Source organism: Tenrec ecaudatus, chromosome 12 (genome assembly GCF_050624435.1).
Source record: "Tenrec ecaudatus isolate mTenEca1 chromosome 12, mTenEca1.hap1, whole genome shotgun sequence".
Classification (NCBI taxonomy): Eukaryota; Metazoa; Chordata; class Mammalia; order Afrosoricida; family Tenrecidae; genus Tenrec; species Tenrec ecaudatus.
In genome coordinates this window covers 39,179,509-39,205,720 of record NC_134541.1, presented here as the reverse complement: position 1 = coordinate 39,205,720, position 26,212 = coordinate 39,179,509, and positions in this window count along the sequence as shown.

Sequence of the window (26,212 nt, the reverse complement as noted above, 5' to 3'; positions counted from 1 at the left end):
GTACAACATGAGTCCACTGAGGTAAGCTTAAAAAGCCAAAAAAAAGCAAAAAACAACAACAAAAAAAAAACAAGCATAGGAGAAAAGCTATTAAGTCCACCCATCCCAGGAGTGAGGTCCAGCAACTAGGGCAGGGGCCAAACTCAATCCAGAGATACATATGGCAGCCAACTAATAAGAGAGGGAAAGAAAGAGGGAAAAAAAGGTCATGGGTAGGAGGGGAGCAGACACTAATCCACCCAAAGGAAGGGTATTGTTTATATCTCCACAGGAGAGGGAGAGAAAGACCAGGGTTCAACCTGATGTGCTAAGACTTGAATGCAACATACCAGCATGTACCAGGGAACCAACAAAGAGGTTTGGTGGCCGGCTCCAATCCCGCCTCTGTGGACACCCCCCTTCCCCTCAGAAGAATGCACTCCAGAGGCCAGCACTGGGGCTACAGCATGGGGAGAGGAATGTAACTGATTAGAGCACAGGGAAGAAATGAAAAGGGATGGAGAGAGAGGAGTGACCATCCTGGCCCACCAAGCCCCGAGGACAATATTCCTGCTCGGAGCAGACAATACACAGAGAGGACCACAGGGCTGGCCCCACCAGGAGACACAACGTCCCTCACTAAACCATAGCGCTGCGGGGGACCACACTGGAGACAGAGCGGGAACTGTGCACAATCTGACCCCATCATGCTGGGGCGAAACACTAAGGACATGCAACAGTGCCGCAAGGGGAGCAAAGTGATGAAATCCCAAGGGAATACCAAAAATAGTCTTTTGAGACAGAGTGTGACACCCCATCAGACTTGACTGGAAAATACTTGTAAAGTCCAAAAAACAAACCTTGAACTATTTATAGGTCTTTCCATTTTTGTCAGTGACTTTCTTTTTGTTGTTTTGTTGTTGCTATTGTTTTGTTGGTCTTGACTTCCTTTGTTGTTTTATTTGGCTTTGCCAGATTTTGCACTTATTAAAGTATCTGCGTGTCTATCTAGATAAGATAGGCGGGATAAATAATTCAGAGATTAAAAGAATGGGACCAATGGTTCTGAGAGGAATGCAGGCGAAAGGGAGGTGGAAGAAAGGAAGGAGTGGGGTGGGAAACCAACCCAAGGAGAAGGGAACAATAAGTGATACCTAGTGGAGATTAATCAAGGGCAATGAAGCAGCAAGGAATTACTAACCCTGAATGAAGACTGGACATGATGGTGGGACAAGATGAAAGTAAAAGGAAATAGAAGAAAGAACCAGGAGGAAAAGGACATTTATAGAGCTCTAAATACAAGCATGTACATATGTAAATTATATATATAAATAATGAGAGGGGACTAGAACTATGTACTCACATTTATATGTTAAAAATTAAGGTTGTAGATGTACATTGGACCTTGAATCAAGTATTCCCTCAACACAAGAACACTTTGTTCTAACAATCTGGCATTCTGTGATGCTCACCTACCTGACACGATCACTAAAGACAAAATGGGTACATAAGTAAATGTGGTAAAGAAAGCTGATGGTGCCCAGCTATCAAAAGATATATCATCTGGGTCTTCAAGGCTTGAAGATAAACAAGCGGCCATCTAGCTGAGGAGCAACAAAGTCCACATGGGAAAAGCACACCAGCATGTGCGACCATGAGGTGTTAATGGGATCAGATACCAGGCATCTAAGGCCCAGAACAAAATCATACCCAACTTGAATGGGGAGAGAGCATGAAGTGGAGACTCAATGCCCATCTGTAGACAATTGGACATCCCCCTACAGGGGGGTCCTAGGGAAGAAATGAGTCAGTCAGAGTGCGGTATAGCACTGATGAAACACACAACTTTCCTCTAGCTTTTTGGTGCTTTCTTCCCCCGACTATTATGACCTCAATTCTACCTTACAAATCAGATTAGACCAGAACACGCACACTGCTACAGACAAGAGCCCACAGCACAGGGAATCCAGGACAGATAAACCCTGCCAGCACCAACAATGAGAGTAGAGATACCAAGAAGATTAGGGGAGGGTGGGGGGAGAGAGGGGGAATCCATCACAAGGATCACTCTATAACCCCCTCTCAGGTGGGTGAAAAATGGAAAAGTGTGTGAGGGGTAATGGAGGATGATATAAGATATGAAAATAATAATCTATAACTTATCAAGGATTTGTGAGGGAGGACAGTCGAGGGAGGGAGGGGGAAGAAATGGGAGCTGATATAAGGAGCTCAATTGGGAAGAGAATGCTTTGAAAATGATGATGGCAGCATATGTGCAAATGTGTTTGACACACTGAATGAATGTATGGATTGTAATAAGAAATGTAAGAGCCTCCAATAAAAGTATTTAATAAAAATTAATAATAAAAGAATAAAATGAAATTGAAAAAGCTGAAGATGCTTTATTGTCTTTTCCCATCTGTATGTAGTATAGAAAAATGTGAAACTCTATAACATCTTACTTCAAATATTGAAGAAAGAAAGAAATTATTTGAGAGGAGGTTTTTGAATAGCAGAAGGAATAATTATGAAAAATGTTTTAACATCATTTTATTGGGGGCTCATACAACTGTTATCACAATCCATGCATACATCCATGTGTCAAACACATTTGTATGTTTATTGCCATCATCATTCTCAAAACATTTGCTTTCTACTTAAGCCCTTGGTATCAGCTAATTTTTCCCCTCCCCTCCCCACCCTCCCTTTCTCCCGAACCCTTGATAATTTATAAATTATTATTTTTTCATGTCTTACACTGTCTGATTTGATCATAATGATATACATATAACCCCCTTCCTGGGGAATGGACAACAGAAAAGTGGGTAAAGGGAGACATTGGACAGTGTAATTATGAAATTTTTATTTACCAATAAATTCTCTTAGAATAAGATTCCAGTGCTTGGGCAGAAACTTAAGGAATATAATTGAAGCAACTTTTTGATTATGAAATCTGGTTTATATTATTCACTAATTTAGCCAACTGTGATAGTTAGGTTTATTGGGCCAACTAGGCTTCCATAGGAACATGCGGGCGGGGTTTAATCAGGTCATAGCTTGATTGGAGGGTGAGGAAATAAATGACTTTTCAAGGCCAGACCCTTACCCTCTCTTCCTGGTAATCAGACCAGTGTTCTGCTGCCTGAGCTGGTCCTTTGTTTGCTGGGCAGTGCTATTGTCAGATAAGCCAACCCATGGATCCTGTCACCTTGCCGTGTGAATCACTAGAGCTTGAGCTTCCATCTGCCTGAGAGAAGACTCTGCTGTCTGCTTCCTTGACCTTGCACCAGCAGCCAGTGCTAATTGAAGGACAATCAATATATTAACTCTTCAATGAAAGTGAGTTGAACTGAGCCCTCTGTACTGCTGTGTAGACTAATTAGCTCTTATATTTCTTCTCGCTATATAAACCTATCCATTTTAATTTGTATGTATATTATATGTAGAATTCATGTGTGTGTGTGTGTGTGTGTGTGTGTGTGTGTGTGTGTGTTTGTCTGTGTGTGTGTTCTGGTTTTGTTTCTCTAAAGAACCCTTCCTAACACACCAATATTGATTTTATATGTTTGACTCTTGGGTCTGTCATCCCTAAAAATTGGACCTTGAGTAAATTACCGAAGCAAAAATAAGTCAAAGAAGCAGGCCATGCTCATAGCACAGGCCTGCAGGAGAAGGGTCCTTGGGAACATTCACCACCCTGAGGGCTCCCAGCTCATCTTATTGCCTTTGAAGGCGGTGGCTTCTGATTTGGAAGGTCCTTACTTCTGACTTTTTGAGAGGGATTATGACTGGTGGACTGTGGAGTCACATTATTAGAAATATGCTAACCTTCCCGTTTTGTGATCAGGACCCAGGCAGGGATGTGGTTGAATCTAAGCTACGATTCTCTCCTGCCCACTCAGTGCTTGTGACTAGCCCCTGCCCTGGTTGAATCAGGGGTCTAGATTCTACAACCTTACCCTCTTTTTCCCTGGTGATAAGACCACTGTTCTGCTCCCTGAGTTGGTTCTTCGTTTGCTGTGCTGTGCTATTGTGAGATAAGCCAACCCATGGATCCTGTCACCACCTTGCTGTGTGTGCATCGGTAGAGCTTGCAGCTGGATTAAGCCCAGTGGTCTTTGTTAGTGAAGTACAGGCGTCTCACCTGGAAATATTGAAGATGGGGGCTGGCAGCATGGCAGGGCTAAGGGTCCAATTCTTTCTGTTGATCAGCATTTATTATAGAAGGAACCTTTTCTTTCTGAGAGGCCAGGTGGCAGAGGCCAGTCTTGGACAAATTAAATCCTACCTCTCAATTAGCAATTTAGGCCCATGGCAAATAGGTTGACTTTGACTCATAAGGACCCTAAAGGATAGAGTACATATGCTGCATGGGGTACCTGAGATTGTAAATGTTGATGGGAGTAGACAGCTTAATTTTCTCCCATGGAGAAGCTGGTACAGCTGGTGGATTTGAACCACCAACCTCATGGTTGTCAGCCCAAAGAATAACCTAAGAAATGGCCAGTTCTCCTAATTAGCATTGACCCATTCCTAAATCTCCCCACTTTTAAAGTGGGCTTGTAATATCTCCACTTTTCTAGAACACATAAGAAGAATAGAATAAATCATGAATTTAAAATCTTTGGAAAAGTTCTTGATTGGAAATAACTTGCACTTTAAAAATACTATCATATAATACTTCAGATAATACTGATGAATATTTACTTACCACATTTATTTTCTATCAACTTTGCATAGACTCTATTGACCTTTACCTTTTGTATGTATAGGGGATGATTGCCCTGTTGTCAAAACTATCTTGTCCATTTCTCCTCTTTTCTTTTTTTACATTTTATTAGGGACTCATACAACTCTTATCACAATCCATACATATACATACATCAATTGTATAAAGCACATCCACACATTCCCTGCCCCAATCATTCTCAAGGCATTTGCTCTCCACTTAAGCCCCTTGCATCAGGTCCTCTTTTTTTTCCCCTCCATCCCCTTTCCCCCCTCCCTCATGTGCCCTTGGTAATTTATACATCGTTATTTTGTCATATCTTGCCCTATCCAGAGTCTCCCTTCCCCCCTTCTCTGCTGTCCCTCTCCCAGGGAAGAGGTCACATGTGGATCCTTGTAATCAGTTCCCCCTTTCCAACCCACTCACCCTCCACTCTCCCAGCATCATCCCTCACACCCTTGGTCCTGAAGGTATCATCCACCCTGGATTCCCTGTACCTCCAGCCCTCATATGTACCAGTGTACAGCCTCTGTCCTATCCAGCCCTGCAAGGTAGAATTTGGATCATGGTAGTTGGGGGGAGGAAGCATCCAGGATCTGGGGGAAAGCTGTGTTCTTCATCGATACTACCTCACACCCTAATTAACCCATCTCCTCTCCTAAACCCCTCTATGAGGGGATCTCCATTGGCCGACACTTGGGCCTTGGGTCTCCACTCTGCACTTCCCCCTTCATTTAATATGGTATATATATATATACATATATACACATACATATATACATATACACATATATACGCATACATACACACACTTACATCTTTTTTTTGCATGATGCCTTATACCTGGTCCCTTGGCATCTCGTGATCGCACTGGCCGGTGTGCTTCTCCATGTGGGCTTATTTGCTTCTGAGCTAGATGGCCGCTTGTTCACCTTCAAGCCTTTAAGACCCCAGACACTATCTCTTTTGATAGCCGGGCACCATCAGCTTTCTTCACCACATTTGCTTATGCACCCATTTGTCTTCAGCGATCCTATCATGGAGGTGTGCAGTCAATGATATGATTTTTTGTTCTTTGATGCCTGGTAACTGATCCTTTTGGGACCACTTGATCACACAGGCTGGTGTGTTCTTCCATGTGGACTTTGTTGCTTCTGAGCTAGATGGCCTCTTGTTTATCTTCAAGCCTTTAAGACCCCAGTCACTATCTCTTTTGATAGCTGGGCACCATCAGTTTTCTTCACCACATTTACTTGTTCACCCACTTTGGCTCCAGCCGTTGTGTCGGGAGAGTGAGCATCATAGAGTTCCAATTTAATAAAAGAAGGTATTCATGCATTGAGGGAGTGTTTGAGTAGAGGCCCAAGGCCCTTCCGCCACCTTAATACTTGACCTATAAATATAGACACATAGATCTATTTCCCCATCCTCCTATATATATTTGCATGTACATGTCTTTGTCTAGACCTCCATGAATGCCCTTTGACTCCTAGCTCTTTCCTCCATCTCCCTTGACTTTCCTCCTGCTCTACTACCATGCTTCGTCGCCACCTGGGCTAGAGTATACCTCTTCTCTAAGCAACCTTACCCTTGATCATTTCCCACCAGGCCTGCCACTCCCCCTTCTCTACCATTTGGGGTCCCATGTTTTTCCCTCGTCCCTGGGTTTGTTAACACCACTTATCTTGTCCATTTCTAGTCAAAGACATGTCCTCACTCCCAAGAATTGCATTCACTGCATCCATCCAAACCATCCATGGAGTTGTGAGTCGACTCATCTGCCAACTACTGATAAAATTAATTACCACCATTTCATGGTTGCTCATCATACTCTTTTTAAAAAAATCATTTTATTAGGGGCTATTACATCTGTCATCACAATCTATACACACATCAATTTTGGAAAGAACATTTGTACATTCATTGCCCTCATCATTCTCAAAACATTTGTTCTCCACTTAAGCCCCTGACATCAGCTCTTCATTATTCCCCTCTCTCCCGGCTCCCCAATCCCTCATGAACTGCTGATAATTTATAAATTATTATTTTGTCATATCTTTCCCTGTCCAATGCCTCCCTTCACCCACTTTTTTGTTGTCCATTCCCCAGGGAGGAGGTCACATGTAGATACTTGTATTCGGTTCCCCCTTCTAACCCACTGTCACTTTACCCTCTCAGTATTGCCACTCACACCACTGGTTCTGAGGGATCATCCACCCTGAATTCCTTGTGTTTCCAGTTCCTATCTCTACAGTGTACATTCTCTGGACTAGCCAGACTTGCAAGGTAGAATTGGGATCATGATAGTTGGGGTGGGGTGGAAGCATTTGAGAACTAGAGTTGAACCATCCCTGCATCCCTGGTATGAATCCCATTTGGTCATGATGAATTATTTGTTTTGTATACTTTTGTATTCTGTTCGCTAGTATTTTGTTAAAGACTTTTGCATTGATGTTCATTAGGGATGTTGGTCTGTAGTTCTTGATTCTTGTGGGATCCTTGCCCAGTTTGGGTAGCAGAGTTATACTAGCTTCTTAGAAGAAGTTCGGGAGTTTGCCGTCTTTTTCTATGTTCTGGTAGAGTTTGTGAAGGATTGGTGTTAGGTCTTCCCTAAATGGTGGGTAGAATTCTCCAGTGAAGCCATCTGGTACAGGGGTTTTTTTGGGGTTGGTAATCCCTTGATAACTTTGTCTATTTCTTCTATTTCTATGGGTCTGTTGAGATTCTTGACGTCCACCAAGGATAATCTAGAGAGGGATTGTTTTTCCAATAATTTGTCCATATCTTGCAAATTATTGAATTCATTGGAGTACAATCCTTCATAGTACTGAGTAATTTTCCTTTTGATTTCATTAGGGTCTGTTGTAATGTCCCCTCTTTCATCCCTTATTCTTGCTATTGAAATTTGTTCCCTCCTTTCTTCGGTTGTTTGACAGTGGTCTGTGGATTCTGTTTATCCTTTCAAAGAACCAACTTTAAGCAGCATTAATTTTTCTCAACAGTTTTCTTTTTTTTCCTCTCCTGAACCTCAGCCCTGATTTTTATAATTTCTTTTCTTTTGCTATTAGTAGGATTGTCCTGCTGACTCTGCTCTAGTTGCAAATGTTGTGCCAGCATATAAATCATGAGTCTCTCTTCCTTTCTCAGGTGTGCATGTATTGCTATGAAACTTCCTCTAATAACTGCCTTTTCTGTGTCCCGTAGTTTTGGTATGTCGTTTGCTCATTCTTGTTGGTTTCTAGAAATTTCCTAATTTAAGCTCTGATCTATGCCAGTACGCACTCCTTTTGCAGTAGAGAGTTATTCATCCTCCAATTGTGTGCTCTTGCTTTCTTCGTCTTCCTTTTGTTGATTTCCAGCCTTATGGCACAGTGGTCAGAGAGAGATGTCTATATGATATCAATGTGCTTAAATTTTTGTACATTCACCTGTGCCCCAGCATGTGGTCTATTTTCAAATATGTGCCATCTGCACTTGAGAAGAATGTGAATTTTTTTTTTGTATTTGGAAGAAAAACTGTAAATATTTATCTGGTCAAATTTTCTAATTGTAGTTTTTAGATCTCTAGCCTCCTTGTTGAGTTTCTTTCCCTGTGATCTATCTTTCTCAGAGAGCGATGTTTTGAAGTCACCCATTGTAATTGTTGAGACTGTGATTTCTCTTTTCATCTTTTAGAGTGTTTGGTTGACATATCCAGCAGTCTCTAATTTGGGGTATATATGTTTACAATGCTTAGTGGTTCTTTTTCTACCATTTCCTTAAACATTATAAAGTGTCCCTCCTTATCTCTTTTTATGGTTTGCACTTTGAGGTCAATTTTATCCAATATTAGGTTGCAATCCTTGCTTTTTTTTGAATATTGTTTGCTTGGTATATCTTTCTCCAACCTTTGATTATCAGCCTATTTTTGTCTGTAGCCTTGAGATGTGTCTCCTGTAGGCAATAGATTGATGGGTTGTTTCCTAAACCCATCTGCTAGTCTCAGTCCCAGGCCATTGATATCCATGGTTATTATCTCCATCTGCAGATTCTGTGATGTCATCTTATACCTTTTGTGTTGAGTGTTTTCCTATTTTCCTTTTTCATTGGTGTGTTTTGCATGTGTGTGTGTGGGTGTATCATTCTTGACTTCTTTCCATCCTTAAGCCAATGCTATCTTGGGGTCTGTTTTCTCTTTGTTGCCCTCAGTGTGAAGTTGTTCCATACAGTGGTCTCTTATTTATGCTTGGTGAGTGTTGTTCTTCTGCCCATACTGGGTTGACAAGGATCTTTTGTAGGGCTGAGTTTCTTCTAACATATTCTTTGAGTTTTTCCCTGTCTTGGAAGACTCTTACCTCTCCATCTATGTTGACTGATAATTTGGCTGGGTAGAGTATCCTTCGGTATGCATTGTTTTCCTTTAATTTTTGGAATATGTTACTCCATTCTCTCCTCTTCTTCTTAGTTTCTGCTGATAGGTCTGAGCATAATCTTATTTGGGAACCTTTATATGTGATTGCTTGTTTTTCCAAGCTGATCTCATGATTTTTCTCCTTTTCCTCAAATTTGAATAGTTTAACTATTATGTGCCTTGGTAACTTCTTCTTGGGATTCTTCTTGGCTGGTGTTCTTTCAGCCTCCTGAATGGTTGCTTGGTTTTCATTCATTAAGCTGGGGAAATTTTCCTCCAAGAATTCTCTCACTATTGTTGCTGATGACTTCTTTATTGTGTCTTCCCCCGGTATGTTAATAATTATAATGTTGTTCCACTTCGTAGCATAAGACATAGCTCTTAGATTTACTTCAGCTTCTCTGATAATTTTATTAGATTGTTTTTGCCTTTGTTAAGGTCTGCTTTGCTGTCCTCCAAGTCACTGTTGTGGGTCTCTGCTTCCTCCAGTCAATTTTCAAGGTCTGTGTTTCTGCTACTGGTTTTTGTTATCTCCTCCCTAAGCTCCTGTATTTTCCTGTAGTGTATGGCCTTTATCTCCTCTATCATTTCACCCTTTTTCTGTATTGTTTCCCCCATATCCTGTATGAATCCAAACAGCTTTCTAAAATTTTTTTCTGTGGAAGCCCTATGTCTGCTTCTTCTATGCATGTCATTATGTTCAGGACAACTTCTGCCATTGCCTTTTGTTTCTCCTGGGTTTTTTTTGTTGAGGTCGTTGGGGCTGATGGCTGTTTGCATTGTGTTGTTTTAAAGGAGCCAGCTGCCATTTTTCCAGGTTGTTGAAAAGAACTGGCTCTCTTTGGGAGACTTGTAGGAATGCTTCTTGGAACTGCTTACAGCTAATATCACTATGGAATTAATCTACGACTTTATTCTCCTGTGGCTTCCCTCCCTGGGGAGTTCCCCAAGAGGCTGGTGGATTGCCTGCTTTGGTATTACAGCAGTTGGGCGGAGGTTCCTGTAGGAGCTTGGAATGTTGACAAGTGTTGGCCGAGTTGCCTTATGCCGCCAGGTACACAGGCAGGAATTCCCCAGTAAGAAGTTGGCAGACTATCCCCTGGTGGAGGTCAGCAGGAATTTCCCCAGCCTGGGGCTAGCTGCACAGGGTGGAGCTCACTTAGCTGGTGTGGCACGGCCATAAATACCCTAGGATACGGGGAGTGTTCTGGAGGTCAGCAGTGGAGTGTGAGAGAACAGGAAAGAGACAAAGAGGAGAGAAAAAATTAAAAAGCAAGACTGCTTAGACTGTGCAGGGATATAGAGAAGAGAGGGAAACAAAAGCAAAAATGTAGCTGAGTCTGGATCCCCATGTGGAGCTGCAAGTGTTTAGTCATTGCCCCAAGGCATCAGCGGCAAGCTGTGACTGTGTTGAGAAAAAGTCCCACAGACCTCCAAGACTGTGGAGGGATAGAGAGTAGAGATGGAATCAAAAGTAACAATGTAGCTGAACCAGATCCCTGCCTGAGGAGCTACAAGGGTCCAGTCCTTGCCCTGAGGCAGGTGGAGGCAAACTGTGGCTGTTTTTAGATCAAGCCCCTGTAAGGGTTCCAAATGGTCCTGGCTCCAGCAGAGACAGTGGTGGGGCCAAGGTCAAGCCCAAGCCGACTTCCACTGAAGTAAGCCAAAAGCCCCTAACCTACAAAACCCCATGGGTCTGTGCCTACTTATCTTTATGATGCTCCTCCTGCATTCCAGCAGCATTGAATTTCCCTCTAAGCAACTCTCCTGGGCTGAATTCTGTGGAGTCCCTCTGGTATGTGTCACATCATCGCCATCTTCCTGGAAATTCCTCGCTCATCATATTCTAACCCCCCAAATTATCCTTAGTGTTTCTCTTTCTAGAATCCTGATTCTTCTACATTCAGGATCAGCTTTCACTAAACTTAACTTGATCAACACTTCTCAGAGATGCTTCTTCTTCCTGTGAACTCCTAAAAGAATCCTCTCTTTTGTCTCTTTTTAAGCCCTCCACACAGAAGTGCCTCAAATCTTATTTACTACAACATATACCACTATGATTGGAGAGGACACACATTATCTCTCTCCCTGTCCCCCACCCTTTTTGTCTTTTGTTCTTATCCCAGACATTACCATTTTCCTGAATAATATAGCTTTACATAAAAATCCTTAAATATTATCATATACTGTTCACCCTCTGTTTATGGGAATAGAGAAACATTTGGAAATTGATATTGAAAATCAACAAAAAAGAGGTACCAAATGTATTAGACAGTGTTCTCTAGAGAAGCAAAACTAGTGTCACATATATAAAAAGGAGAGATTTATATATTGACAAGTCTATAGGTCATATGGTAAGCTGGAAACTTCTTCTGAGTTATGTAACTTTGGCGGTTGATGAACTAGGAAGCAAGAAGATGAGCCAGGAAGGCCACACAGGCTGGTGGATGCAGATGTTTGCATCTTAGATGGCATAGCAAGTGATAATGGCTCCTAGGGTTGGCAAGTAATACGGTGGGCTCAAGTCCAATATGGTTGGCTCAAGTCCAAAAAACCAGAGGTCCATGAGCCACATGTAGGAACCAAATCTCACAATGTTGCCAGAGAGTCCATTTATATGGGAAGTGGACCAAGGAAACTTCCTTCTAATTGCATCAGGGCTGTCACCTGAGTAAAGTGGTTGCACTTCATTCTAAACATCACACAACTGCTTGGCTGGTCATAGCAAATTATATCATGGAGTTGATCATATTGTATTCAATTATACCATGTGGGAGGATTACTGCCAAGCTACTGAGAATCCTGGCTCAGTCATGTTGACTGAAAACCCTACTTATCACCCTGAGGAAGAGAAAGTGAAAGAATGAGGGCCGGTACAACATGGGAATAATGATGGAAAGTAAGGACAAGTGTATTTGGGTCACATTAGGGATAAAACTAGGAGTAGACAGTGTTGAAAGAGATGGTGGAATTAGGGTGATCAATTGTTCCAGTCTTCTTTGGACTAAAGGATTTCTTAGACTTTTGCTTTTAAGCAGGGCAAATTGGTACCTTAGTTTCCATGGAAGTGCAGTGAACTAAATTCATTACCAAGAAACTAAATCCGAAGGCAGAAAACTGAATGAATTGGTTGTTTAGCAAAGTGACATCAAACCACATAGCATTGATTGTTTAAACGTGTCTTCATAACTAAGCGGAAAACAATGGTAAATCTTTTGTGAATGAAAGTCAGAATAATTTCCATGAAAGGGGGACAAAAGAAGAAAAAAGGAGCTCTCATTGACTTGTGGTCCAAGAATCACCCTCTTCTGAGTGTAAGGAGCATCCCATGTCAAATACCAGACACAAAAACTCGAATCAGGTATAACCAGAATATAAAGAAATGGTCATACTGAGGGATGACTGCAAATAGGACCGGGATGTTTGATGAGGCCATCAGTGTGCTTCTTGACATCCCATGTTGCTTATGAGAAGCAATCACGTGAGCAAGCGTCACCTCCCCACCACTACACTGGATATAGACTTCTTCCTTTATAGAGGGCAGTATCATTATATTGGACATTGCCACAGTACACTAGCTTCTTAAGATTTAACTGTTAAGGATCAAGGGAGAAATTTCCCTTAAGAGGAATTTTGGTGTACTTGGTTTTCAGAAACCAGGGGACCAATGCTGAAAACAAACTTGGGGCTTTACAATCATCTAATACATTGGAGTAGAATAATTTCAGCTCTATCCACTTATTGTATAAATGGTATGGTAATTTTTAAACAGGATTTTCTAAGTCTGTGGTGATATCATCAGCAATATGAAAAGCCTAACATTAAAAACACATTGAGTGATCTTGAATTAACATTAGTGCTGGGCACGGGCCTGCAATAGGCTAGAACAGCTTTTGTTCAGTACTAGTTCCAATAGAGATATTATTTTTATTTTTCAATATCAAAGAGTTGATCGAGCAGAGGAAATCCAGATTCCTTTCTCTAAGTCACTGGCCTCATGACAAGCTGTAAGAGACATGACCTTGTGGTGAGGGGATTAAAATATTACTAGCTTTGTTTTGAAATTGTGACACAGAATATGTCTTTGGAATCTTTCTGAGGTGGTTTGGGCTCTTGGCTTGCCTGGTAACCACAGCTTCTGGTCTGTCATCCGACTAACAGTTTGGGGATTTCCAAAGTGACTATTAACCGGGTGCCTTCGTATATGTAATCCCATCTCTTCCAGTTATCACCTTTTGCCTAACAGGTGAGTAGGCACTTTCTTTAATCAGTGGGCGGGGGAATTTCTCCACATTTCACCCTTAGAGGTGAATACATTTAGAGGAAATAAATTACATCAGAGTGTCTCCAACTTGGTTTGCCTGAAGATCATCAAATCATCTGGGAATCTTGCTGAATAATTAAACTTGGGAAGAGAGGGGTGGAGGCAGCCACCTGAGAACACCTACCAGGTCTTTGATAACCGACTTGTGCACAGGGCAGGAAAGTGTTTTTAAAGAATTCAGAATTTATGAGTCTGTGGGACTAGAGCAGCAAGGTCAAATAGAGTAAATGTCCTCAGTTAAAATAGGCTTACTTGACTGTATGTATTATTAAAATCCCCTTGAAGGTAATTTTCTTCACAAGCTTTATGCTTTTCTGTTATATTTTGGTGGTATTTCTTCTTTACAGCTTCATTTATTTATCTTAAATTTATTATGGTGAATTAGGTGAAGGTTCATAGTGCAGACCATACTTTAACATTCAGCAATTCATACACATTCTGATTTAACTCTTCCTTTTCAATCGTCTCATTACGATATCTCTTATCTCGCTTCCTCCTATGTTAGCTGTTCCCACTACTCCCAGTTCCCTTACTCTGAATTTTGTCCTTGGATGAAGGCTACCTTTTTTAATCTTAAATGGTTGATTGGCCTGCGGTGAGATGAGTTGAAGGAGAATGGCCATAGTCTTGTTAACACTACTAGTCTATTCCAGCTCTGAGTTTGAGTTCTCTTCCACATCTTTCTCCCAATCCAACAACCACCTTCTAATGTGATTCTTTTCAAAGCAATTGGTAGTGGTAGCCAGGCACCATCTAGGTCTTTGATCTCAGGGTAGTGGCGACTGTGTGGTCAATTAGTTCATTGGATTAATTGCTTCCACATGTCCTTGGATTTTTGTCACTCTTCTTTTCTTCAACTAAGAAGAGACAAACATTTTACACATTAGATAGCAGCTTATGCTGTTGTTCAATTTAAGTGGAAAGTTTTATCCATTTGATTTCATGAGTTCTGTTTGCTTATTACTTTGCTTAGTACCTTGCTTAGTACTGAAGAGGGGAAATGGTGATTCATGCCTGACCTTGACCTGACCCATGTGTTTTCTGATGCTTTACCTAGAGGCAAGAGGTAGATGACACTTAGTCAAAACAACCCTTATTAAAACGAAAGGGACATGGACATAAATGTGTTTACCACTGCAAAAAAAGTGAATAGTTTTAAATAGTGATGATGTGTCTGTTCAGAGACAAGACTGTGGAGTTGAGGATGATGGCTCCATTTCGGACTGTATTTCACCTCACCACAAAAAATACATCACAGTGGACCACTGTTTATAAGTAGTATCAGTCAATGGAATTCTTTGGGATCAGAAAGAGAGAACATTAGTTGTAAGAATTAAAATGGATTTCACTTCATACTGTGTGGGATGATGTGCTTCTGAAAATAGTAGGTTGGACTTTTCCCGTTCTCTTTAAAGCATATCCCCACATTGGAAATAAATTATCTCCTTTTAAAAGTAGCACTCAGTTCACTGAATTGCCAGCAATTTAGACCTGTGAAATATGACTTTGTTTAAAGGAATCCTTTAGGGCATCAGTTCTCAACCTGTGGGTCATGACCCCTTTGGGGGTCAAATGACCCTTTCACAAGGGTAGCCCGATTCATAACAGTAGCAAACTTACAGTTATGAAGTAACAACAAAAATTAATTTATGACTGGGGGGGTGGGTCAACACAACATGAGGAACTGTATTAAAGGGTCGCGGCATTAAAAAGGTTGAGAACCACTGCGTTAACGTGACCCATCACTGTACCTTAAATTCTTGCTCTGGTCAGTAGCAGGCTTTGGGATCTTCAGTTTCTACCTCAGTGCTGTGAAAGGCTGTTTCCCAGCAGTGTGTATTAGCACATTGCTGTATGGTTGTTAATTAGAGGCCAAATAGACACTCACCAGAACTTTGTAGATAATATAAAGGTCTTGTAGGAATGAGTACTTTTGTGCTTTCTGAACAAAGCGACAGATTATTGGGTTGTTTTATTGACTATTGTTGTTTTATAAATATATGCTAATGCCAAATTTCATTCATTGTACATCTTCTTTGCATAAAGGTTGCCATTTTTTGCTTTAACTTTTGTCATCTACTTGCTAGACTTTTCTGTCTTTCCATGACTCCAACTTCTAACTGAACAACAGAAGAGTTGAATCATAAGAGTCCAAAAAAACTTTTATTTGTTTGAAGGAAATTCTTTCCATGTGTCCCTGCTTCTCCCTTTGCTAATTTGGGTCATGTGCTTTCCTTTAGTCATCCATCCCAGGCAGGGAATGGCCAGCATCCTCCTCCCCTTACCACAGAGAGGTCTACAAGTGGTAAGTGAAGACTGCTGGACTCACCACATCCCACAAATCGTAATAGCCGCTTTAGGCTGAGAGGTACCACTGGAATTTGAGACTGAGAACATAAAATAAGCCCAGAGTGAAAAGGTCTACAGAGCAGGGCATGCATTGATTGAAGGAGACATAGAAAGAGAGAAGAGGAGAACAAGAGAGAACCCCTATAGAGGATGGACCAGGAGGAAGCAAGAGAGCTTCCCACTTGAATCACAGAGCATCTTGTATTACTCTCCTGCACACTTGGAGAAACAGAAAGTAGCTTCATATTAAAATTGGATGTGCAGATTGTTAATCCTGAAGATAAAATTGCAAGCATGGTTAGGTTAATAGAGTGAATTTCAAGTGTTCAGAATTCACCTCAGTTTGTACCTGATTTGTATATGACCTGTTCCATTAAAGTATGTGTGAAATTGAATATTCTTCAATAATTTCCTACTTTAGTATATATTGAAAAAAACAGATAATGCATTTTTGGAACTCATGCTTACCTCTCCTTAACAATTTCTCACAAGAACTTGTGAAACCTCCATGTCCTTTGCTACTCCATTGTTAATTAATTAGAGTGCAGGATAATAGGGATTTTTGTATTGTTTTCTCAAACCATTCATTGAATTCTTATTTTACTTTTCCCTGTTTTAGCTATTAAATATAGCTATATATTCTTTTACACACCTCGTGTTCATAGGTGTACAAGATGCTCCCTTTCATTGAGTCTGGGCGGACATGTGGTTGCTTCCATCAACGGTCTGCAGCAAAAATGATGTGCGGAGACTTCCCATGGTAGATTATGAAATCAGGTAGATGCAACCTCTTTTGCTAGGCAGATGCACTCTTGGAGACCTTCAGGGCATAGAAGACTTTCTTGAAGGCACAGCGCTGTGGAAGCCACAGAGAGGTGCTCTGGTTTATAGTACCTCCTCAGTTCATCCTTCAGCAGGTCCAGGGCAGGCATAAACATGTGCACAGAAATTCTATTTTGCTTTCCTTTAGGAATAGCCTCTGAATTATCCCCACTCTCAAAACCAGATGTTTTAGTCTCGGTAGACTAGAGAAACAAATCCATGGACACACATCTGTGTATAAGAAAGAAATTTATATACAAGAGCAATTGGACATTGAGAAAACATCCAGCCCAGTTCAGATCAAGTCCATAAGTCTGATACTAGCCCATATGTCTGATACCAATCTATTAAGCCCTTTTTAGATTCATGAAACACATGTAATGACGTCGAATCACAGGCCAGTGGATAGAACATCTTTGGATCCAGTGTCATTGGAAACATCTCAGCGCTGGCAGGGGTCTCTGCATCACGGTGGGTGCATGTGTCTCGTCAGCTGCTGTGTTTCTCAGGGTGTGAGCAGAGAGTCTCTCCAGCCTCCAAGGAGGAAATACCAGATTTCCCAGAAATCTTAGGAGAAGCCAGGCCCACACAGAAGCTTCATTGACTCTGATCTGGTTGACAGACTAGACTCCACCCCTTCACTCATAATCCTCTCAAATTGACAATTATATGACTCACACCAGAGATTGCTCCCATGACCACATGTGAGAATAATACAATGGTTTTTGTCACCAAAAAATACAGATATTTTACACTAAAGCATATTACCAATTTATTCACCTCAAGTTAGAGAATGGAAGAGAAGTTTATTTAGAAAAGACCAATGAGAAGATTAACAGTGCCACGTGCTATCTTTGTGGTGTGCTATTTGAAATCAGAATGCAAAGAGAATACATACCTTTTACTTAAACTTTGGGGAGTAATATATAGAAGTTTTACATTAACTCAAGTTTCAGGATAACCATGAGAAACAACCTCCACACGCCTGTCAGCTTAACATAGTGAAGTGGCTTGTGTGTTACTGTGATACTCACAGCTATGTCACTGGCATTTCAAATATCAGCCGGACCACCCAAAGAGAACAGGTCCAGCAGAACTTCCAGATGAAGAACAGACTACAAAGAAGGAATGGGAAATCCTCTACTGAAGATTTAATCACTAAAAACTTATGATTAGCAACTGAAAATGATCAGACACTGAAAAGCTAATGAATAACAGCAGAACATTGTTAGAGATAGTGTCAGAAGACACGCCTCTCAAGTCAGAAGGCACTCAAATATGACTGAGGAAGAACTGCCTTATCAAAGTAGAATCAGTAATGGAGTAAAGCCTAGGATAGCAAAAACTTTGGGAACTTCAGTAGCTGATGGGGCACTCAAAATGAGAATAAATGGCTGTAAACATCAATTGATAATTAACACATAGAATGTACAAAATATGTACAAAATTGCAAGTCATCAAATTAAATGGAACACATAGAGATTGATGCCCTAGGTGATAATGAGATCAAAGGGAATGACATTGGCCATTTATATTGGAAAATCATAGGGTTTACTATGCTAGGAATGAATCAAACAATAAGAATGCTTTGCATTCATCAACAAAAGGACATATCAAGATTCATCTTGAAGTACAATGCTGTCTGTGATAGGATAATATCTACTTGCATACAAATAAATCCAGTCAATAAAATTAATATTAAAATCTATGCACCAATCACTGTTAGCTATGGAGAAATTGAAAAATTTTACCAAATTCCAGTCTTCAGCCTGAGTTAGTGAAACATGTAATCAAGAGGCATTGATAATTACTGACAATTGTAGCAAAAGAGTTGGAAACAAAGAGAAAGTAACAGCATTTGGAAAATATAACCTTGGTAATAATAGTAATGAAGCTGGAGATCACATGATAGAATTTTGAAAGACCAATGACTTCTTTATCAAATATATCCTTTTTTCAACAATGCAAAAGGCAACTAGTCAAATGGACTTCTCCAGATGGAGTGCACAGAAATCAAAGTGACTACATCTGTGGGAAGAGATGATGGAGAAGCTCGATATCAACAGCTGAAATGAGGCCAGGGGTCAACTGTGGAACAGAATATCTGTTGCTCAGATGTAAGTTCAGATTGAAACTCAAAACTAAAGCAGCTCCTCAAGAGTCAAAATGTGATCTTGAGTCTTGAGACCACTCAACAACCAATTGGACCTATTGAGCACTAGTAAGAAGATCTGATGACATGCGGGAGGACACCATCCATGAAGAAAGCAAAAGACCACTAAAAAACAGGAAGGAAAAACAGCTCTATGCAGATGTTAGCAGAGACTCTGAAACTTGCTCGTAATATTAGAGTCATTAATGCACATAAAGAAATGATGATGTCGAAGATCTGAACAGAAAATTCCAAGGGTGTCTTGAGAAGACAAAGCCCAACAGTATAATAAACTGTGTAAAGTTTGAAAACCAGAAAAGAAGAATGCATTCAGCATATCTTAAACTGAAAGAACTCAATAAAACATAATCTAAGCTTTCAGTTGCAATATTGAAAGGTCCTATGGGAAAATATTAAAATTTGCAGGAAGCATCAAAAGAAGAGAGAATACTCAAAATCAATGGACGGGAAAAAATAGTTGACATTCTGTATGAACAAAAATCATGGTACTGAAGGAAGAAGTTCAACTTGTACTGAAAGAATTAACAAACAAACAAACAAACAGACAAACAAATAAAAGGCCCAGGAGTTGATAGAACACCAACTGAAATATTTCAACAAGCTGTTGAAGCACCGGATGCTCTTACTCAATTATGCTAAGAAATTTTGAAGACGGCTACTTGACCAACTGACTAGAAGAGAGTCAAAATTGTACCCATTCCCCCAAAGAGTGACCCAATAGAATACTCAAATTATAGAACAACATCACATTGCTCTAGAGTTGATATAACATGCAAGTAAAATGTTACTAAAAAGGTTGTTCAATGATAGTTGCAGCAGTTCATTGACGGGAGCTGCCAGAGGTTCCGGCCAGATTCAGAAGAGGTCTCCAACAAAGGATATCATTACTGATATCAGATGGATTATGCCTCAAATTAGAGAATACCAGAAAGATGTTTATTTGTGTTTTATTGACAACGAAAAAGAATTCAGCTCTGTGAATTGCCATAACAATGGATAACCTGGGAATTCCAGAACACTCATTGTGCTCATGGAGAAACAGTATATGGATCACAAGTTATTGGGACAAACAGAACATAGGAATTCTTCATGGTTTAATATAAGGAAAGGTGTATGTCATGGTTGTATCCTCTCATCATCCTTATTAAATCTGTATGTTGAGCAAATAATCAGAGAAGCTGGATTATATGAAGAAGAATGCACTATCAGGATTGGAGGAGGGCTTATTAACAACCTTTGATATTCAGATAACATAACCATGCTTGCTGAAAGTGAGGAGGACTTGAAACATTTACTATGAATGTCAAGGATTGGTACTTTCAGTATAGATTACAGCTCAAGATAAAGAACAGAAAATCCTCACAGCTGGGCTGAAGGTAACATGATAAATGAAGAAAAGATTCAAGTTGTCAAGGACTTTGGTCTTGCTTACATCGACAATCAATGCTCATGGAAGCAGTAGTCAAGAGATCAAACAGCACATGGCATTGAGTAAATCTGCTGCATAAGATCTTTTTCAAAGCGTTGAAAGAAAGAATGTCATTTTGAGGAAATTTCATATTCTTAGAAGGAGTGGATTTTCAGAATGAATTGGCCTGTTCAAATAAATTCCAATCAAAATCTAAATAAAACTCTCAAGAAAATTTACCAGTTGATTCTAAAATCTCAAATGGAGAGTAACTATGAAAAATGGCCAGTCATTTTAAAATTAATTAGTTAATTTAAAAATTTTATTGTTAATCATCATTTTTGTGTCTAACGATTTAAACAACTTATCAAATTTCCCAATAGCTTTCCCTGTGCACCCTTTCTTTTTTCCTTGTAGATTATTTTCTCCTTCACCTTAGTTTGCATTTGTCTAATCTTCTAGCCTACTGCTTCCCTTTCCCTGCCTTCCCCTCACCCCTAGTAACCATCAAAGTCTTGCTTTTGGCATGAAAAATCTTTATCTCAATTCTTTCTTTTCTAACAGCGGTCTCACAATATTTATCCCTCTGCACTTGATCCACTTCACTCAACATAATGTTCCCCATCCAGGCCATGAGCTGTTCCTTTCAGTTTTATCGTTATTCTCTAGGAAGGCAAAATATTCCACTATGTATATTTATCAAAGTTTATTTGTGCATTCTTCCGATGGTAGACATTTGCATTGTTTCCTCTTGCTATTGTGAATAGTGCTGCAATGAACAGAGGTGTGTATGTGTGGCTCTTATTTCTTTAGGGAATGGACCAAGTAAAGGGATTGCTAGGTCAACTGGTATTTCTATTCTAGGTTGTGTGAGGAAGGGTTCCATAGTGAGTGGACAGTTTTACTCTCCCGTTAGTAGTGAATAATGATTCCAATCTCTCTGCTCCTCTCCAGCATTAAAAAAATATTTCCTATGCTGGTGTGAGGTTGTATCTCGTTGTTTTGATGTGAACCTCTCAAATGGCTACTGAGCACAAGCATTTCTTTATATAGTTGTCCATATGGGTATCTTTTTTGGTAAACAGTGTTTGTGTTCTGTGACCATTTTTATCTGAAATATTAATCTTTTTCTTGTTGAGGTATTATATTTTCTATAAATTTTAAAGAGTTGTCTTCTTATTATTGCTAATCACCCCCCACCCCAGTGTGTGGTTTCTCTTCATATGAAATCTTTTGGTGCACACAAATGCCATATTTTTAGGAGAACCCAGTCATCTCTTTTTTCTTCTGCTATATGTACTTTTTGTTATGTTTGATAGTGTGTATATGCCATGTATTACAGATCTCAGATTTGTCCCTATTTTTTCACTGATGATCTGTATATATCTAGAGTTTACATTTAGGTATTTGATCTATCTTTAAATTTTTTTTCAGTATATGGATTAAGGCCTGTTTCATCTGCAAATTCAAATCAAATTTTGCTATTACCATTTGTAGAAGATAATATCTCTTCTCATTTTAATGTACTATGGTCCTTTGTAAAAAATCAGTTGTGTGTAGGCAGATGTATTTATTTCTGAGTTCTTTGTTCTATGTCATTAGTCTACATATCTATCATCATGAGGGTGGCACAGGACCAACTAGTGGTTCATTTTGTTGAAGATAGGCTCACTACAAGTCAGTGCCAACTTGGGGGTACCTCACAAGACTGGTTGATTACACTGAGGGGTATATTTCTCTTTGGTTTTAATATTTATGTTATAAGGAAGCTCTGTATAGTTTGGTTGAACTCCAGAAATGAATTCCATTCTAGTCATGAAGAGTGTCTAAGGGTCGCAATATCAATGGTTCCACCTGTTATCAGACTGGTAAATTTGTTTTTTGATTTTTTTTCTTTTCTTCTTAGTTTATTGTATATTTCTTCGGGTTTGGGTAAGAACTTAATTATAAGAATATAGGCCTGAAATGTTATTTTTTCTCCAGTGAAATGGGCATCTAATATGCTATAGTGCTTACATTCAGGAACAGGATTAGCTTCAACCAAAGTAGACTACTGGCAATGGCAAGTCGGGGCCACTGGAAGAAATCAGAAAGATGAAAGACTAATAACTATGGAGCGATGCAGAGTTAACCTTGGAATGTTACAGCTCCAGAGATTCCATTTGGTTACTGTGAAATTTTCTTCTTAATCTGGTCATTTTTCTATTTAATTTTTTTTATTCTACATGTTTCTCTCTGTATCTGTGCACCTCCCATCCACTCACTGCCATCAAAGTGATCTCAACTTATAGTGACTCTGCATGGGATTTCCAGGACAATGAATCTTTACAGGGGAAGATAGCCTAGTCTCTCTCCCACAGAGCATCTGACCAGTTCTAATGAGTGCCTCATTGTTGGTTACTCAACAACTAGCCACTGGACCCTTATATCCATGTTCTGCAGCTTCTATTGTGATTACAAAGTGGGACGTGTTGTTCCATTGAGGGCACTGCGACCAATCTCATAAAATAAAAACTCAGCCTCCCTACAAAATCCACCAAACCGACAAGTGAGCATGAGAGAGACAGTAAAAGAGAATTAAGTTTTGAAATTTGTTCTCCTCCATCCCTTTTTAGGAGGCCCCACTATAAGGAATTTAGTGTGTATTTTCCACTCCGTGCTTTTGAGACTCAGAGTGACCTGATGGGACAGAAAGAACCTGACCTACAGCTGTCAATCCTACTGAAGCCTACTGCCTATCTCCCCGGGAGGGACTGACGAGTTTTAACCTCTACCATTTGGTTAACAGCCCAATCTTTAACCCACTGAGCCCCACAAGGTTTCTTTCTTTCTTTAAAAATGATATTGTTGTTCTGTGCCATCTAGTCTCTTCTGACTCACAGTGACACTATACACTATAGAATGAAACTCTGTTCCTGGGCCGCCCCTGCCAATAGTTACATTTGACCTGATTGTTGTAGTCACTGTGTGAACCCATATCCTAGACCATCTTCTTTTTCCAAGACGCTCTTCTTTACCTAGCATGGTGTCCTTTTCCGGGGACTGGCATCTCTAGATACCATCACCAAAGTACATGAGATGAAGGCTTGCTATGCTCCCTTCTAAGGAATATTCTGGCTGTTCCTCTTCGAAGACAGATTTGTTTGTACTTTTACCAGGCCATGATATTTTCAATATTCTTCTCCAGTACTGTAATTCAAATGCTCCAATTATTCTATGATCTTTCTTATTCACTGTCTAGCTTGCACATGCCTACGAGGCCATTGAAAATACCATGGCTTAACTCAGACACATCTTAGTCTTCAAAGTAACAGCTTTGCTTCTTAACCGTTGGAAGAAGTCCTGCACAGCAGATTTGTCATTACAATACAGTATTTGATGTTTTGACCCCTGCTTCAATAAGAATTTATTATGGATCCAAATACAGTGAAGTACTTGAGAACCTAGATTTTTTTTCTCCAATTACCATAATGTCTATTGATCCAATTGTGCAGATTTTTTTTCTCTCTCCTTTTATATTTTACTGGTTTGATTTTTTTCTTCTTAACACTGAGTTGTCATCCATACTGTAGGTTAGTCTTTTATATTTATCACAAACTGCTTTAAGGTTTCTTTTTCAGCAAGCATATCACAGATTGCTAATTAGCTCTCCTCCAATCCTGGTGCTATGTTCTTCTTTATAGAGTACAGTTTCTTGAATTACTTGCTCAGCGCACAAAGTGAATTAGTATGGTGCAAGGAGTCAGCCCTGATGCATACCTTTCCTGATATGCACAGTACCCCTTTGTTCTATTTGCATGACAGTCTCTTAGTCCATGTACAGATTCTGAATGAGTACAATAAAGTGTCTGGAATTCCCATTTTCCTAAGGTTAATAATTTTTTTGTTATGATCCACAGTTAAACACCTTTGCCTACTTAATAAAACACAAGTAAACAGCTTTCTGGCATTTTCTGCTCCCAGAACAAGATCCATTTGACAGCAAGGATAGCTCTCCTTCCATGACCTCTTTTGAATCACACTTGAATTTCTTTTGAATTGTCTTCTACAAAATCTTACTTGCATGTGCTATTAATGATATTGTTTCATATTTGGATGGGTTGCCTTTCTTTTGAATATACATAAATATAGGTCTCTTCTGTCAGTTAGCCAGGTATCTGTCTTACAAACATCTTGAAAAGTACTAATAATGTTATGGTGCTACATGAACCTCTTCAATTGATATTTCCCAATTCTTGGAACCTTTCTTTTGGCTAATACTTTAAGTCCAGTTGGACATCTGTCTTCGATACTGTTGGTTCTTGATCATATACTATCTCTTGAATTGGGTGGATGTTAGAGGGAATTAACATTTACATGAACAAAGATTCTGTGAAATTTTAACAATGACCTTCTAGGAAAGATTTTATATCTATGAGAGTAAAATAAGTGCGCAAAAATGTGCTGATATAAATATTTTAATGATTTCACACCAACTCAATATAAATAACTTTAGAGGTATGTGTTATTTTCCCCCTAAGTCTGCTTCCAAAGATCAGTGTTTCATTAAGAACATAAATAGCAACACTCCCCCAATTTTCTAAAGTGTGGATATTTCTAAAAATATATTTATAAAATTGTACTCTTCTGGTTACATAGCCATCAGCTGAAGTGTCTTGATATGACCACCATGTCCTGTGGGGAAATTTGGCTGTTGATTCTTTATTTTGTTTTTTAAATGATCTATCCTATACTTTCACTTCAGTTTGTCTTTAGCATTCAATTTCACTTTATTATTATTTGATTTTATTACTTAAAGAAAACCACAGAAATATCTTTCATCTGGGTATGTCCTTTCATTAATTTAAAATGTAACAAAGTTACATAAAAATTACATAAAAGCATCACAAACAGGGTGCTATTTTAAGTTGTGGGCAGATAACTTTTATTTATGTCTTCCAACTAGGGCAGGAAATGCTATAAATTGATAGTTATATGATCTTAGAGCCCACAGTAATTAAGTATTTTGGTTAAATTTGCACTCCTGTCTCCATAGTTGAGGTAGCAGAGAAACTACTCAGGGTTTTCTTTGGTGAGAAGAATAAAAAATATAGTTTCTTCTATATCAACCTCAGAAGCTGTTACCGCAATTCTTATGAGAATAAACTTCCATTTATCATTATTGGAGTTTTCTTATTTTACAACCTCATTTCTAATAATTGGTATTCTTCAAAGGAGAGAAGAGGACAGAAAAGATCATCTTATAATATTTTTGAGTGCTTTCTTTAATAATTCTTTTAAATAGTTTTAAATGAACATTTATGTAGACTTATGACATGCTTGATGCCTGTGTTAGTCCAGGCAGTTAGACTAGAGAAACAAATTCATAGACACTCATATGGATTTGGGTATAAGATAGAACTTTATATACAAGACTAACTGTACATTAAGAAAACATTCCAGCCCATTCCAGATCAAGTCCATGAGTCTGATATTAGCCCATATGTCCAATACCAACCTATAAAGTCCTCTTTAGACTCACGAAACACATGCAATGATGCTGAATGTAGGAAGATCACAGGGCAGTGGGTGGGAAGTCTTGTGGATCTGGTGGCATTGTAAGCATCTCAGCGCTGGCAGGGCTCTCCATGTGGCTCTTCCAGGTCCAGGGTTCTCACTGACATCAGCTTAACCCTGTGTGTCAGTAGAAAGTCTCTGGGGAGGGAGCAGAGAGAGAGTGTATCTCCCACCTCCAGGGAGAAATACAGAAATTCCCAGAGTTCTCAGGTGAAGGCCATGCCCACACAGAGGCCTTACTGTCTATGCAATGATTGACAGGCAGGACTCCACCTCTTCACTGGTGATCCTCTCAAAATGATACAGATTATGTAACTCCTACAACGCTGTTCTCACCATTTTACAAATATAATATCAACTAATCCCTATAATATTTCTATGATAGCTTCCTTTAAACCATACAAAACTAAAGTATATGCTATTTCCAAGGAAGTAGAACATAGTGCATTTAAAAATCCCCTTAAGAAATATTTTAAGACTCA